Below are 12,930 nucleotides of genomic sequence, written 5' to 3'. Positions count from 1 at the left end.
GTAGCTTAGAAATTATAAATATTTAGTAAGGTGAAAGTTATTAAAAACATTGTATTTGAGTTTTTAAGTTTTTTCCAATTACATGAAAAGATAGTTTTCAACATTCATCTATTTGTAAGCTTAAAAAATGAGTTTTCATAGAAACATTATATGTTGAAACATTATATATATGAACAACAGTTCAGACTTGTTATTTTTCATATTCCTTTCATAAGTTACTATCCTGTGGTTTGCCTTATATAGTTAAATACTCTTTAGACTATTGCATAGGTGAATAAAATATCTATTTTTGTAACCAGGTTACTGTGATTCAAATTCATTGTAGGCTCACTGAAAGTATCTCAAAACAATTCCATTAACAGACTGAATTATAGAGAAGATAATCTCATCCTACTTCCAAGTTTTTAAATTTTGTCTGTTGTATATCTGTATTTTGGAAGTTTTTCATTCATTGAGTCTTTGGCATGGCAGCATTTATTAAAAGCATTCCTCTTAAATCTCTTTTGAATCAATGTTAAGTCTGGGCAACAGTGAGTTGTTGTAATGTCTGTAATGATACTTCAATCCAGCAAAGTTTAAATGCTAGATTCTCCATTATTTGAGAGGGTTTGCTTTTGCAGCATAGGAATGTGTCATCTGTTTATAAAAGATAGTAAACTTCTTTCTCTTAATTTTAGTGACCTGGTTGCATCTTTCTAAGTATTTAGATGCTAAGTGGTTACAGACTGCAGTAATATATGTTGTCCAATTTCCTCTATTTCATTGAATCATGTTTCAATCATTAAGTCTGTAATCCTTAAAAGTAATATCTGGTGACAGTGAGCTGATCCTGCATTGCTATTCTCAACTATTTGACACCTATTGACATATTGTGATTGAATTCATGTGGATGCAGTTGATGAAGTAACTTTTGATTCTACTTTTGGATTTTAATCATTTTTGCATGTTATTTTTGGAGATAGCCACTTTCTGTTGCATTCAAAAAAGTCTTTTCTTTTGCTTTGAGAAGTGAAATCTGCTTGTTTCAAAAATATACCTGTAAAGTTTCTATCATATGCTCTGAGTAGATCCACCTCTGAGATGAGAAAGTATTATTCATCTTTTTATAGTTGTCTTGGGACAATGAACTTTGAACAATGAATTATCTATCTTATGTTCCCATAATTATATATTAAAACTAACATTGCATAAATATTAATTACTCTAAATGTATTCTTTCCATTATACTTTGATTTGATGATGCTAGTCAATCTCTTTCTCTTTTGGGGGGGGGTTTCAAGATAATGGGGTTAAGGGACTTGCCCAAGGTCACACAGCTAGGTAATTATTGTGTCTGAGATCACATTTAAACTCAGGTCCTCCTGACTCTAGGGCTGGTGCTCAATCCACTGCACCACCAAGCTACCCCTAGTCAATCTCTTTCTCCTTGATAATTTTATTAATGCTTTTTTGCCTATGCATAACCACTATATTTATTTTTTAACTTAAAGATTTTATTTATTTTGAGTTTTACAATTTTTCCGCTAATCTTACTTTCCTCTCCCCACCCCCCACAGAAGGTAATTTGCCAGTCTTTACATTGTTTCCATGGTATACATTGATCCAAATTGAATGTGATGAGGGAGAAATCATATCCTTAAGGAAGAAACGTAAAGTATAAGAGATAGCAAGATCAGACAATAAGATATCAGATTTTTTCCCCTAAATTAAAGGTAATAGTCCTTGGTCTTTGTTCAAACTCCGCAGTTCTTCTCTGGATACAGATGGTATTCTCCATTGCAGACAGCCCCAAATTGTCCCTGATGGAATAAGCAAGTCCATCAAGGTTGATCATCACCCCCATGTTGCTGTTAGAGCATACAGTGCTTTTCTAGTTCTGTTCATCTCACTCAGCATCAGTTCAGGCAAATCCCTCCAGGCTTCCCTGAATTCCTATCCCTCCTGGTTTCTAATAGAACAATAAGGTTCCATGACATACATAAACCACAGTTTGCTAAGCCATTCCCCAATTGAAGGACATTTACTTGATTTCCAATTCTTTGCCACCACAAACAGGATTGCTATGAATATTTTTGTACAAGTGATGTTTTTACCCCTTTTCATCATCTCTTCAGGGTATAGACCCAATAGTGGTATTGCTGGATCAAAGGGTATGCACATTTTTGTTGCCCTTTGGGCATAGTTCCAAATTGCTCTACAGAAAGTTTGAATGAGTTCACAGCTCCACAAACAATGTAATAGTGCCCCTGATTTCCCATAACCCTTCCAACAATGATAATTGTCCTTTCTGGTCATATTGGCCAGTCTGAGAGGTGTGAAGTGGTACTTCAAAGAAGCTTTAATTTGCATTTCTCTAATAAGTAATGATTTAGAGCAATTTTCCACATGACTATGAATGCTTTGATCTCCTCATCAGTAAATTGCCTTTGCATTATTCTTTGACCATTTGTCAATTCAGGAATGGGTTTTTTTTTAAAGTTTGACTCAGTTCTCTGTATATTTTAGAAATGAGCCCTTTGTCAGAAACATTAGTTGTAAAGATTGTTTCCCAGTTTACTGCATTTCCTTTGATCTTAGTTACAATGGCTTTTTCTGTGCAAAAGCCTTTTAATTTAATGTAATCAACATCATTTAGTTTGTTTTTAATAATGTTCTCCATCTCTTATTTAGTCATAAACTGCTTCCCTTTCCATAGAACTGAGAGGTCCTTGATCTTCTAATTTGCTTGTAGTATTTCTTGTATGCATTTGGAGCTTATCTTGGTGTGAGGTGTTGGTCTAATCTAAGTTTCTTCCGTACTAGCTTCCAATTTCCCCAGAATTTTTTATTGAAAGAGAGAATTTTTATCCCAATAGCTGGACTTTTTGGGTTTATCAAACAGCAGATTACTATAATCATTTCCTGCTATTGCACCTAATCTATTCCACTAGTCCACCACTCTATTTCTTAGCCAAGACCAGAAAGTTTTGGTGACTGATGCTTTAAATTATAATTTTAGATCAGGTAAGGCTAAGCCCCCTCTTTTGTACTTTTTTTCATTGAATCCCTGGACTTTTTATTTCTCCATATGAATTTACTTATAACTTTTTCTAGCACATTAAAACACTTTTTTGGAATTTTGATTGGTAGGGCACTAAACAGGTAGTTTAGTTTTGGTAGAATTGTCATTTTTATTATATTAGCTCTACCTATCCATGAGCAGTTGATGTTTGTCCTGTTATTTAAATCTGATTTAACTTGTGTGAGAAGTGTTTTGTAATTATTTTCAAAAAGTTTCTGAGTCTGCCTTGGAAAATAGATTCATAGGTATTTTATATTGTCTGAGGTTACTTTGACTGGGATTTCTCTTTCTAGTTCTTCCTTCTGTATCTTGCTAGTCATATATAGAAAAGCTGAGGATTTATGAGGGCTTATTTTATATCCTGCAACTTTGCTAAAATTGCTAATTGTTTCTAGTAGTTTTGTCTCTTCCTTCCCAATTCTAATTCCTTCAATTTCTTTTTTTTCTCTAATTGCTGAAGTTAACTTTTTTTAGGTTTTTGCAAGGCAAATGGGGTTAAGTGGCTTGCCCAAGGCCACACAGAAAGGTAATTATTAAGTGTCTGAGGTCAGATTTAAACTCAGGTACTCCTGACTCCAGGGCTGGTGCTCTATCCACTAAGCCACCTAGCCACCCTGAAGCTAACATTTCTAATGCGGTATTGAATAGTAGTGGTGATAATGGACATCTTTGTTTCACCCTGATCTTTTTGGGAATGCCTTTAGCCTCTCCTCATTGAATATAATGCTTGTTGATGGTTTCATATAGATACTGCTTATTATTCTAAGGAAGAGTCCATTTATTCCTACAATCTCTTGTGTTTTTAGCAGGAATGGATACTGTATTTTGTCAAAAGCTTTTTCAGCATCTATTGATATAATCATATAATTTCTGATAGGCTTGTTGTTGATATAATTAATTATACTAACAATTTTCCTAATATTGAACCAACCCTGCATTCCTGGGATAAATCCTACTTGGTCAAAATGTATTATCCTAGTTATAACTTGTTGTAATCATTTTGCTAAGATTTTATTTAAGATTTTTGCATCTATATTCATCAGGGAGATAGATCTATAATTTTCTTTCTCTGTTTTAACTCTTCCTGGTTTAGGTATCAGCACTATATTGGTGTCATAGAAAGAGTTAGAGTTCCGTCTTCTATTTTTCCAAAGAGTTTATATAGAATTGGAACCAATTGTTCCTTAAATGTTTAGTAGAATTCACTTGTGAATCCATCTGGTCCTGGAGATTTTTTCTTAGGGAGTTCAATGATGGCTTGTTGAATTTCTTTTTTTGAGATAGGGTTGTTTAAGTATTTTATCTCCTCTTCAATTAACCTGGGCAACTTATATTTTTGTAAATATTCATCCATTTCACTTAGATTGTCAAATTTATTGGCATAGACTTGGGCAAAATAATTCCAAATTATTACTTTAATTTCCTCCTCATTGGTGGTGAGTTCACCTTTTTCATTTATAATATTAGCAATTTGGTTTTCTTCTCTCTTTTTTTAATCAAATTGACCAGATCAATTTTATTGTTTTTTTTTTTCATAAAATCAACTCTTAGTTTTATTAATTCAATAATTTTTTTAGAATTTCTAATTTGGTATTTAATTGGGGGTTTTAATTTGTTCTTTCTCTAATTGTTTTAGTTGCATATTTAGTTCATTGATTTCCTCTTTCTCTAATTTATTCATGTAATATATCCCCTGTCAGCCACTTTGAGTGAATCCCATAGGTTTTGGTATGTTGTTTCCTTATTGTCATTATCTAGGATAAAAATAATTAATTCTTTCTATAATTTGTTGTTTGATATACTCATTCTTTAAAATGAGGTTATTCAGTTTCCAATTAGTTCTGGGTCTATATCTTCTTGGCCCAATATTACATGTGATTTTTATTGCATTGTGATCTGAGAAAGATGTATTCACTATTTCTGCCTTTCTACAATTTATTATTAGGTTTTTAATGCCCAATACATGGTCAATTTTTGTATAAGTGCCATGTACTGCAAAGTAAAAGGTATATTCCTTTCTATCCCCATTAAGTTTCCTCCATAAGTCTATCATATCTAGGTTTTCTAACAATCTATTTACCTCCTTAACTTCTTTCTTGTTTATTTTATGATTTGATTTATCTAAATCTGAGAGTGGGAAGTTGAGGTCTCCCACTAGTAGAGTTTTGCTGTAGTTCTTTCAGCTTCTCCTCTAAGTGTTTGGATGCTATCTCATTGGGTGCATACTTATTCCGTATTGAAATCACTTTATTGTCTATGGTACCTTTTAGGAGTATATATTTTCCTTCCTTATTTCTTTTAACAATATCTATTTTTGCAGCTCCTTTGTCTGAGATAAGGATTGCTACCCCTGCTTTTTTCACTTCAGCTAAAGCAAAATATCTTTTGCTCCAACTTTTTACCTTTTTTTTTTAGATTTTTCAAGGCAATGGGGTTAAGTGGCTTGCCCAAGGCCACACGGCTAGGTAATTATTAGGTGTCTGAGGTCAGATTTGAACCTAGGTACTCCTGACTCCAAGGCTGGTGCTCTATTCACTGTGCCACCTAGCCACCCCACCTTTACTCTTTATACATCTCTCTTCTTCAAATGAATTTCTTGTTAGCAGCATATTGTAGGATTCTGGTTTTTAATCCACTCTGCTATTTGTTTATGTTTTAAGGGAGAGTTCATCCCATTCACAATCAAAGTTATAATTACTAACTCTATATTGCCCTCCATGCTATCTTCCCTCTGTTTGTATTTTCCCCTTTTTTCTCCCTTTATCCATATTCCCCAGCATTTTGTTTCTGAATACCACCCCTTCAGTGTGTTTTCCCTCCTATATTGATCCCCTCCCCTTTCTTTCCCCTTTCCCTTTTTCCCTTTTCTCTTCCCTTCCTTCTGTTAGTTTCCCTTTTTCTCCCCCTCCCTGTCTCCTCCCCCCCCTCCCCTTGTCCCCTTTTAATACTTGAAAGGTAAGACTTTTTTAAGTTAACTGAGTGTGTAAGTTAACTTTAAGCCAAGTCTGATGACAGAGAGATTTAGGTGTTTCTCACCTTTACCCTTCTTCCCCTCTCTTACCATAGGTCTTTTGTACCTCTTAATGTAATGAGATGTTCATTCTCTTGGTTTTTCTTTCTGGGTTTTGTTGATAAGATTTCTGTTAAGAGGTTTGTTTCATGGGGAAAGATCAGGAGATTTTAGAGATTTTAGAACTTGCCCAGAATTCCCTTGCTACATTTATTTTTTAAGTAAGCTTTGATTCATTAGTTTATTTTGGCCTCTGGATTTAAGTGCAAATTCTTTAGTTTATAATCTTCCTTGGTAGACACTAAGAATTTTATATTTAGGAGTCCCAAAGAGCTGGGAGGTATTCTTTACTTTTCTTCATATAAAAATATACCAGTAGAACATAAGAATTATTTATTACTTTTCCTCACTAAATGACTAATATATTATTTTGATTAAATTCTTCACTACATTTTTGTAGTTAATTTTGTTTGGTATTTTTTAAAATTATGAATTTGACAAATGCCAAATAAAACAGACCTATATGCATTAAAGAATAGAAAAAAGGAGAACTTTTATTTTGTACATTTTGCTTTTCTTTCCAAATAGTAAATTCAACATTTAATGTTCAGATTTATTCTGTTTATCTTATAAACCTTTATGGTCTTCCTTTTGCTGACTTTTATGATGCATTTCCCCCCAAATTTCACTGATTCTTCTCTCTTTCCCTTTCTGCCCTGTGTTTCTTTCTCCCTCTTTTTTCTTTTCTTTACTCCTTCCATTTCTTCCTTTTTCTTCCATCCTTCCTCCCTTGCCTCTCTCTCTCTCTCCTCCCTCCCCCTCCTTTCCTTCTCTATTTCCTTCCTTTTCTCCTTCCTTCTTTCCTTCCTTCCCTCCCTTTTCCTTCCTTCCTTCCTTCCTTCCTTCCTTCCTTCCTTCCTTCCCTTTCTTCATGTTGTAAGGATTACATGAGATCTTTATAAAGCACTTAGTACAGTAGCTGACATAGTCAGAGTAGTATTTCTTTCCTTCCCATTCCCACACAGTTAAGGGGGAAAACAATTCCTTGTAAAAACTAACAATAGCCATTCTTTTTTTTTAGGTTTTTTTTTTACAAGGAAAATGGGGTTAAGTGGCCTGCCCAAGGCCACACAGCTAGGTAATTATTAAGTGTCTGAGACCAGATTTGAACTCAGGTACTCCTGACTTCAGGGCCGGTGCTTTATCCACTGTGCCACCTAGCTGCCCCCAATAGCCATTCTTTATATAACACTTTAACATTCACAAAGTATTATTTTTATTTCTATCTTTACACACACACACACACACACACATATACATAATTTCATTTGATGCTCACAACAACTTTCTTTTAAGACTTTTTTTTTTAAATTTAAGGCAATGGGGTTTAAGTGACTTGCCCAAGGTCACACAGCTAGACACTTATTATGTTTCTGAGGTTGGATTTGAACTCAGGTCATCCTGAGCTCCAGGACCAGAGTTCCACCCATTGTACCACCTAACTGCTCCCTATAACAGCCTTCTGAGGTCAATGCTATTATGTCTGTCTTACAGATTAGAAAGTTCATATAATAAATGTCAATAACTTGCCTGAAGTCCTCAAGCTAAGTATCAGAGGAAGAATTTGAACTCAAGTCTTCCTGACAGCAAGGCCAGCATGACCACTATTCCATCTAGTTGCTTCAACATACATGTGCATGATCAGAAGTGGCGTTTTTGCATGCTGGGTCTATCATTTCTTTGTCAGGAGTCTGTGAAGCTACAATTGTTTATTAAGTGCCAGCCATTGTGAAAAGTTCTATAGCTAGAAAGACAAAAACTTGGTCCCTGTCCGTAAAGAGATCACACTCTAATCAGTGAGACAATAATTATATGTACAAAGTATATTTTTGTAAATGGCAGGTAAACTTAGAGAAATAGAACAAGAGAGGCCTCCTGCAAAAGATGAGATTTGAATTGATTCTTCAAAGAAACCAGGAAAATGAGGAGTTGAAAAATGAAAAAGTAGAACATTCCAGGAAAAAGACATTTTTCACTTGTTTTTTACTTTGTTGATGATTTGTCTAACTGTTTTTCATGAGTCTCTACAATATTCAAAAGCTTGATGCAACCATCAAAATCCCAAAAAGGAGTATTTGGAAGTCTTCATTGTCCTTAGGGAATCTTTAACTTTGCCTCTATGTTGAATATCCTTGATGCCAGAGGCAAGCACTGTTTTGAAAAAAACAAGGAAATACACTAGATTTTTAAAGTTTATACATGCATTTAAACATTTAAAAATAAACTAAACTGTAACTTATATTTAAAATTTTTAAATTAATTTTAAAATTTTGTTTAAAAAATTTTTTATGGGAGGAGGGCCTTATTTCAGTATGTGGATGTTTTTCTTGATAGGTGCCATCTTTAACAAAATTTTATTTAAAATTAACAATCAAAGTTTCTTGTAGGATTGGTTTAGGCTTTTACCAGCTGCAAGATCTCTCCTCACTTCCCTTCAAACTAAAATGTTTCTTCTAGAATTAGACTTTTATATCAATTCAGTTCTAATTCCATAGAATTGGCTGCCATTCACACACATATGGAAGGTAGTAAAGGTAGTAAAAAGGTAATAAAGGTAGTAATGATTGCAGAAACTTTTCAGTTAAAAGGCTTTAGGCAAAGCTGGAGAATTGATTTAAAATTCCCCTTTATGGTAAAGTTTTAAGGTCATTTACTAAATGTAGAATTCAAATAGAAAGGGATCACTGAAGACAGCATATTAGAAAATCACAAATGCTGTGTTGAATAATAACTGGGGCTAGGTCTTTTGTTCTCTGAGCTGGAACAACCACGGCCTTCCTCCCTTCCCCCCCCCCCCACCCAATGCCATCCTGACTCACAGGATTGCCATAGGCCTGACCTCTGTTGCACTACATTACTAGGCCTGAACATGACCTGAACATTCCCATTTTCCTAGCCTGACGCACACCATTATGCAGAGGACTGGCACAGGCCTGGGACACTGCTGCCCTCAGGTTAGGCAGGAACACAGTAGTCTTGCTCTGCTGGGGTCTGACTCTATCCTCTTATACTGGGGCTGGGTGCTGTAGCCAGAATGTTACTGCTCCTGGCTGGTCCATCATAGTTGGTGGTGTCAGGAACTGCCTCCCAGGATGGCTCAGTAGAGTCCTACAGATCTTGCTAAAGTTTGAGCTCTTCTTCCTGCTATCATTTTCTCCAATGCAATAAAGTCATTCTACTGCCAAGTCAGTTCCCATTGAGCTCAAGAGCTCCTTAATGTTTCAAATTCATAAAGCTTTCACCAAGAGAAATGTGTGTGTATGCATGTATAAGTTAGAAGATGACTGAGCAACCTGGGGAGATGGGTAAAAGAAGAGTATCTAATCCTCACCTCACCCCACCTCCAGAAGGTCAGAAAATATCCTTATTCCTCAAGGCCAGCAGGAAAAAGAGTACTTGAGAGATAGTGGTTACCTCATTAGCATATTTATGGAATTCCTGATTAACAGTCAATTTAAAGAGCCCTTATTGCCCAAAAGAATAATATCTTGCTCTGAAGAGGATGAGAGGAAGAATCCTCCATCCCATATTACAAGAGAGATTGGGAAGCTATATGGTACAATGGATAGAGCACTAGTCCTGGTGTCAGAAGGACTTGAATTCAAATTTGACCTTAGACACTTATTAGCTGTGTGTGTGTGTGTGTGTGTGTGTGTGTGTGTGTGTGTGACCTTGGGCAAATAACCCTGATTACCTCACATCCAGACAATCTCCAGGCAATCTCATTCACAGTTGGTCACTCTCTGGGGAAGAAAATGGTGACTTAGCATAAAACCCCCTTACTCAAATCCAATTCACTTGTTTGTCATAGCATGACCACCCTGATGTCTTTGAGAAAGAAGGACAAACATCATCATCATTATCACTAAGAGAATGAGATACATGCAACACATGCCTAGTTCATGAAATGACTACTTCCAAACTCACCCTCATCTACTCTACTTTTCACAATGATTAGGGCATGGCCACACAGAATAAAAGTAGTACACTCATTTAAACACTAGATATAAATGTTGGACCATTCTGACCAGTTTTATTTGCAAAGATCAATTCCAGTATAAACAAAAGAAGTCTCACTCACAATACAGGAAATGGTAGACACACCCCAGAAGCTGGTGCTATCCCTGCAAGGCACACTTGCTAAAGAACTGAAGAAATAGAAGGCAAAAAAAAAAAGAAAATTCTGAGAGTCAGATGAGGAATTTCTTTTGTATCATGTTGAATAAAAAACTAAACTAAAATAATAAAAAAGCAGGGGGAAGAGGAATGATGGCTTATTGTCTTGTGGCTTGCACACAGTTCTTGGGATTTATCAGATCCCCAAATCCCTTCTCTGGCCTCCACTCTTCTCTGTATGGAGGAATTAGAGGAAATATAAGACTTGTATTGGATTTAAAAAAAAAGGCACAGGTGGGTTGTAATTTGCAAGATTAGAGGGTGTACCCAAATTAATAAAATCATAAATCTATTGAATATGGTGAACTGCATGTTTGCAGAAAGGGAGCTATCTCTAGAAAGTAAAGATTATAATGCAGACATTTCCTTATATTTCTATGGTCTAGATAAGTAAGAAAAGCTTCCAATGTATACCTAGGGTTTTCTTGTAAGTCTCTGACATAGGGTTGCAGGTAGAAGATAAAGATAGATTATTTCACTCCATGAAAATAATAGCAATAATAATTATTGCATCTGACATTTATACAGCACTTTAACATTTCATTTGTGTGGGACTGGGGTAGGGGTTAGAGAAGGGTTTCAAGCAGGGACAGTGACTATACATCTTGGAATGGAGAAGGTGATTGGATCTCTTTCTGAGAACTTGGGATAATGTGTCTAACCTCTATTTGTGTGTGTGTGTGTGTGTGTGTGTGTGTGTGTGTGTGTGTATAGCCACATGCAGACAGGCACACATATATATCATATACATATATTCAGTATCTATTTATAAATTTTATATATAAAATTATGTAAATTGATACATATTTAAACTGGTATTTTAATGCATTGCTAAACTATAAACATACAATTAATATGTATATATGTATGTGTCATGTATACATTTATACATATGTATATATCTCTAGCTATAACCCTATCCATAGCTGTACCTATATCCAGTTAGGAGTAATCACCTAATAGGCAACAGAACTGCCAGAAGATACTCAATCATACTCCTAATAACAGTTCAAGACCTCCTCCTGTCTCAGTGCCTCCTTTCCCAGTTTTCATGCTTAGTTGCTTTATCATCTCTGAGTATTGGAATATCACTGGCAGGGACAGAACTTTTTGCTTCTGTCCAAGTCCATCACATTATCTGCAGATATCACTATCTTCCTAAGCAATCCCTAGGATGAAAAAAAAATTACTCAGTGGGACTTTTTCTTGATTTCCTTGATCAGAATTCAGTCTGACGAAATGTCTGGGTTGTTGTGGAGGATTATTATTGCTACTATTTTCATGGAGTGAAATAATCTATCTTTATCTTCTACCTTCAACCCTATGTCAGAGACTTACAAGAAAACCCTAGGTATATATTGTAATATTTCCTTACTTGGGCAAAACGGTTTCTCTCAGTTCATTATCTTGACTGTACCTCAGCTCCCACATTTTCAATTATCATCTCCATGCTGATAATTCTCATCTATCTTTATCCAACCCTTACCTCTCTCCTAACCTCTAGACTTACATCTTCAAATACTTATTAGAAATCTATATATGCATTCCTGGATTTCATAAGGATCTCCAGAAACTCATTATCTTTCACAATCATAAATTCATTGCTACCTCAGTTTCCCTGCCTTTGGGGCACTCTAATGGAGAACTCCCCTCAGATCTTCCATTTAAGGAGTTGCCCCTCAAGAATTTCTTAATGCTTTGGGATCAGTACCCTCTCCCTTACCCCTTTCAGCTTCTTCTATTATTAGATTGTGAGTTCCTTGAGAGCAGGGGTTACCCTTTTGCCTTTCTTTGTTTATTTGATGCTTAATAAATACTTTTTGAAGGACTAACTCCTGTGATTTCCTGAAAGTATTTTCAACTAAAATGACTGCCTGACCTGCAGGTTGTAGATGATCAAGATAGGCATAGTTAGCCCTTCCTCTATAGGAACTGCTTCCTTAGCTGATGAGTTGGGGTTTACTATGGGATTAAGGGATGCTGCTATTCTCAAGACTTTGGTTAATAATGATAGCTAGAGGGGTGGCTAGGTGGCTTAGGATAGAGCACTGGCCCTGGAGTCAGGAGTACCTGAGTTCAAATCCAGCCTTAGACACTTAATAATTACCTAGCTGTGTGGCTTTGGGCAAGCCACTTAACCCCATTTGCCTTGCAAAAAAAAAAAAAAAAACCTAAAAAAAACTGAAAGTAAATAAAAATAATGATAGATAGTATTCATCTAGTGACTACTATGTGCTGGACACTATATTTACAAATATCATCTCATTTGACCCTGACAATAACTCTGGAATAAAGGTGCTATTATTTATTCTCATTTTGCAGATGAGGAAACTGAGGCCCCCAGAGATTAAGTGATTTGCTCTCAGGGTCACATAGTTAGGAAGTATCTGAGACTGAATCTGAATTCAGATCTTCCTGTCTCCAGATCCAGCTCCTCTATCCAATAAACCATGCCTCCCCTTGAGGTCACATACTACCTCTGTTAAGTTCTGAGGCAGGGTGTTAGTTTGAGTTGCCTGTATCAAAACTTGATTTTAAACCAAGATAAGGTTTTATGGGTTCAAATGTTTACCATTACTAGTAATAATTTGCATTTACATAACTTAAAAATTTGCAAAACACT

Source organism: Macrotis lagotis, chromosome X, assembly GCF_037893015.1.
Source record: "Macrotis lagotis isolate mMagLag1 chromosome X, bilby.v1.9.chrom.fasta, whole genome shotgun sequence".
NCBI classification, from domain to species: domain Eukaryota; kingdom Metazoa; phylum Chordata; class Mammalia; order Peramelemorphia; family Peramelidae; genus Macrotis; species Macrotis lagotis.
This window is presented reverse-complemented; position numbering follows the sequence as displayed.